This window comes from Neophocaena asiaeorientalis, unplaced genomic scaffold (assembly GCF_003031525.2).
Source record: "Neophocaena asiaeorientalis asiaeorientalis breed wild unplaced genomic scaffold, Neophocaena_asiaeorientalis_V1.1 scaffold272, whole genome shotgun sequence".
NCBI classification, from domain to species: Eukaryota; Metazoa; Chordata; class Mammalia; order Artiodactyla; family Phocoenidae; genus Neophocaena; species Neophocaena asiaeorientalis.
In genome coordinates, this window is record NW_020175403.1 from 25,465 (window position 1) to 30,686 (window position 5,222).

At 37.9% G+C, this 5,222-nt stretch overlaps 1 non-coding gene across 1 annotated transcript; it reads left to right on the forward strand.

Moving 5' to 3' along the window:
- The first annotated feature begins 1,695 nt into the window (after positions 1-1,695).
- On the forward strand, positions 1,696-1,802 carry LOC112414482 (U6 spliceosomal RNA). The gene has a single exon (XR_003006166.1). It is a non-coding gene; the product is annotated as a U6 spliceosomal RNA (small nuclear RNA).
- Positions 1,803-5,222: the final 3,420 nt, after the last annotated feature.

The following is a 5,222-nucleotide window of genomic DNA, read 5'->3' on the forward strand; positions in this document are numbered from 1 at the left end:
GTCCTCCCGTTGCATTTAGAATGAAATCCAAATGTTTTACAATTCTCACACTTCCCTCTCTCACCTCAAGTCTTAACACTCTCCCATTGAATCAATTTGTTCAATAACACTGCATTTCTCTCTTTTCTAAATCACACCACAGGGACTTTGAACTTGCTTTGTCTCATTACTGGAATATTTTGCCCAGATCGTCACATAGTTGAAAGTTTCTCTCATTATCACCTCTGCAGAGTACATTCTAGTAAATGTTGCCTGTCCTACTACAGTCTGATTTCTCTGTATTATTTCTCCCTCACCTCTTCCTTCTTCCCTTCTCCCATTCTTCCCTTCCCCTCTCTCTCTCTCTCCTTCTTTTGGCATATAGGGTTGGTTGTTTGTTAATTAGGGAACAGGCCTTTTTTTGCCTTGTCCAACAACGTGTCCTGAGCACTTAGAAGATTTAGTATAGAGTAGGTGCTCAATAAATATTCACTGAACAAACAGGTCCACAAAGTTATAAGGGAGTCTGTGATCCAATAATAGGTGGGTCAGTTTAACACAACCCATAGGCCAAATCTGGCCACCATCTATTTTGACAGGTAAAATTTTATGGAAACACAATCATATCTATGGCATATAGGGTTGGTTGTTTGTTAATTAGGGAACAGGCCTTTTTTTGCCTTGTCCAACAACGTGTCCTGAGCACTTAGAAGATTTAGTATAGAGTAGGTGCTCAATAAATATTCACTGAACAAACAGGTCCACAAAGTTATAAGGGAGTCTGTGATCCAATAATAGGTGGGTCAGTTTAACACAACCCATAGGCCAAATCTGGCCACCATCTATTTTGACAGGTAAAATTTTATGGAAACACAATCATATCTACTTGCTTACAAATTGTCTGTGGTGGCTTTTGCACTACAGCAGAAGAATTGAGGAGGTGCAACTGAGATCATAAAGCCCACAAAGCTGTAAACATTCACTATCTGGCTCTTTATGGAAAGTTTGCTGACCCCTGCAATAATATATGCCAGGTCAAGTTGCCATTCAAATTAAAAGGAACAGGCAGACATTAACCTAAATAATACTGAGGGAACTAAAGTTGTGTGCCCCTCCTAGAGGTGGAGGGGGCAGTACTTGAGAAAAAATTCAGCTATGCAAAATAGAGAACTCTAGAATTGGAGAAGCTAAGGTAAAAGTTTTTGTGGGCAGTTTGAAGCTATTTAAAAATAGAGCTAAGATTAAACACTATAGCACCTTTATTAACAGAACAAAAAATTTAGTAAGGGCAACAAACCTTGATAACATGACCAACAATAATCAGGGAGGGAAATAAGATTAAGTCTAAGTATACTCTTCTCAGTAATAATCACAGCAAGTTGACAAGGGTGCCAAGATGATTCAGTAGAAAAAAATATAGTCCTTTTCAACAAATGATGCCAGGTAACTGAATATCCACATGAAAAAAATTAAGGTGGGCCCCTCCCTCACAACATACACAAAATTAATTCAGCATGGATCAGAGACCTACTGTAAAGCTTACACTATAGAACTACTAGAAGAAAACACATGTAAATTTTTGTGACCTTGGATTAGGCAATGATAGATAAAACACCAAAAGCACAAGCAATCAAAGAAAAAATAAATAAATTGTCCTTCATCCAAATTAAAAAAGACTTTTGTGCTTCAAGGACACTATCAAGAAAATGAAAAGTTGTGCTCACTTTGGCAGCACATATACTAAAATTGGAATGATACAGAGAAGATTAGCATGGGCCCTGCACAAGGATGACATGCAAATTCATGAAGTGTTTCTTATTTTTAAAATATAACTAGGAAATTAGAAGAAGCTGCTGCTGAATTTGAATCTGAATCCTATAGAGCTTCTCCTCTAGGATCTACTGATGAGTCAAATCTATATAAAGATCTAGTTTTGAAAACATCACAAGCATATGTACAGATTTTGAAGAAAAATGATATGATCTGAAAGATAAATAGTAAAAATTTACCTCCTGGGCTCTTTACATAACATTTTAGTTGTTTCCTATTAAACATGATGTGAAAATCTTTATTAAAGGAAAATATTTTTGTATTATAATAAAAAAAGAAAATGAGAAGATGACCCACAGAATGTGAGAAAATATTTGCAAGTCATTTATCTGATAAGGGTCCAGGATACAGAATATATAACGAACTTATAACCCCAGGACCAGCTCAATCTGGTCCTACTCTATTGATAATGAGATACTGAGTTGTTTTTCAGAAACAACAGAACGAAACTGCAAGTCACGCAACCAAAGCATGAGTAGAGGAGAAAATTTTGACCTCAAATAATAATTAGAACTAAAGTTTCTCCCTTCTATGGAACCAAAGGACTAGGACATGACTGGAACCTGAACACAAGAACACTTTCAAAAGCCAAGGGTCTGTTGTCCAGGAAGATCTGATGCTGAAGCCCACTTTACCACACCTTACCATACATGGCCAAGTTCCAAAGCCCTCCAGTGGAAACCTGCCCTGCCAGTGCTTCCACATTCCAACACATCCTCCCCTAACTCATGAAAGTTTTACTGAACTCCAGATCAGGAAGACAGATTTGAGCCCTGCCTCCTGTCTCCTTGCTGGTCAACCTCAAGATAAAGTACTTTTCTTTTCTCAAAAGCTAGTGTCATAGTATTAGCTTCTATGGGTGTTGAGCAATGAGCTCTTGCTTGGTAACAAACCCTTACAATTCAACAATAAAAAGATATAAAAGACAAATAATCCAACTTTAAAATGAGCAAATGATTTAAATAGACATTTGCAAAAGATATACAAATGGCCAATAAAAACATGAAAATATCCGTAACATCCTTAGTTATAAGAGAAATGTAAACCTGAGCCACAATGACATCATTTCACACACAGGAAGATGGCTATAGTAAAATAGACAGATGATAGCAAGTGTTGGCAAGGATGTGGAGAAATTAGAGCCCCCATATATTGCTTGTGGGAATGTAAAATGGTTCAGCTGCTTTGGGAAACAGTTTGGCATTCCTCAAAAGGTTAAATGTAGAGGTATCATATGACCCAGCAATTCCACTTCTAGATATATACCTAAGAGAACTAAAAACATATGTTCACATTAGAACATATATTTTTTCATAACAGTATTATTCATAATAACTAAAAAGTGGAAACAACCCAAATGTCCATTATCTGATAAATAGATAAAAACAATGGATAAAAGATGTGGTATATCTATACAATGGAACATTACTTGACAATAGAAAGAAATGAAGTACTTATACATTATACAACATAGATGAACCTTAAAAACATTGTGTTAAGTGAAAGAAGCCAGACACAAAATCTAGATATTGTTGATTCCATTTCTATGAACACTACTTGGTTGAGCTTGTGATAGTCTACAATAAGATGAACTAAGTAATATTTACTGTTTAATTTGACTGTCAGGCCCCTGAAGAAAATGATGAATCCTGGAAAATTAAATGGTGATATAATAGCACCATCCCTATGTTCTTTAGGTCCATAATTGAAGCAGTAATCTTCACCGTTGCCCCAGGGTGTGATACTTTTTTTTAATTTGGTGTCTTGGTCAGGGGTAAGACAGAACAGTTTCAGAGTTCATACTTGGCTTTAGCTATCTTCACTATGATATGATAACGCTTATTCCACAGGTCAAGAATTCAGTGTGCCAAGAATGCCAATCCCTATTATATATCTGAGACTAGGAAAATAATAGTCACATGGTTCTATCCGTGGACCCATTAGCTATTGTAAGCTTGACTTTAATTAGGACTGCCTTTATTACTTGGCCTCTTTTACTTGCTACTTTCACATGGGGACCATAATAAATTTTGAGTTTCTAAGTGTGGATATCAGTTCAAATTCTGTGTGCAATAGTTCTCAAAATGTCCTGGCATTCCTCTTTCCCCAGTGTAAAGGCGCTGAAGTAAGTGACCTTGGGCCCTTTTGGGGATAGTATATAATATAGTATACACTTGCTGTGGCTTGTAGGTCTCTCCTCCTAGGGAGCTGAACACCTCTTCTGTTAATAAAGTCTGTATGTGAAAATCACCAGAAACTGAACAAGGAATTATGACTGTTTATTGAAGTGACTGCTCTCAATCTCCTGTCCTTCCATTCTTATCATCTTCTGGTTGTAGATATTAAGCAGCACACTTGTTGGCTGCCCATCTGTTTTACTTATATAGACACCATCCTCTATTAACCATCTCTACAAATCTTTTTGACTGTCCTTTCTGATCTTTCTGGTTGTTACAGTAATTAGGACCTCTTGGTTCCTGACTGTAAGCAGTGCCCCCTGGTGTCTGTTACTTTGGTGCCTCATAAGCCACCTAGATAGTAAAGAGCCCAGGTCTGTGAGTCCCTCTCCTCCTAACAGCCCTGGCCTTCAGAAAAGACCAACCCCTGAACTTCTCAGTGATGCTGGTTCCCCTCTCACCAGTACATTCTTCATGGCCTTGGAGATGAGACTTAATCATCTAGTGGATTTTCTGGCCTTATACAATATGTCCATTCCAGTATGTCCACTTCCCTGAGACTCTATTCCTTCCTCTACCATATACTTCATGCCATATACCAATACCTGAATTCTATTTAGGAATTTCCACTTTACCCAGCATAGATCTTTGATTTTTCCACACACCTAACAGCATACCCAGCAAAGAGTTTGCCCCATTCTTTGCAAGATATTAAATCCCACATCCTTAGAAAGTATTGTGAAGCAAATACATTTTTGCTTAACCTGTCTTTATTCCGGACCCCTTAAACAATTTTAAAGCCTAATCCCAGGGATTCTTGACATGTCTTACAGAGCTCTGTGACTCTATCAAACATGCAAGCTAATTCTTGCCTCTTTCTTGGTGTGTACTCTATCCTCTATCCTCCTTTATGAGGCCCAGCTGGGATATACTGAGATTTAACCCTTATTATCAGACTGGCAGCTAGGGGAGGAGATGGGACATTTCCTTAAGGGGATTCATATTGCACTGCTGGGGAGAGGCCTTTGTAATGTCTTTCTACAGAGTTCTCCAGGGAGATGTAAGCCACCCCTGGGAGCTCTGGGAGTTCAGAGAGGTCTACATTACCGAGATCATCAGGAGCATCCATCCAATTATCTCCCACCTATGTACCAGCTTCCTAAGTGTGATATTTTTATTTACAAGAAATATATATTTGGTTTTCATGTCACTTCTTGTACAGGGCTCCTAAAACCC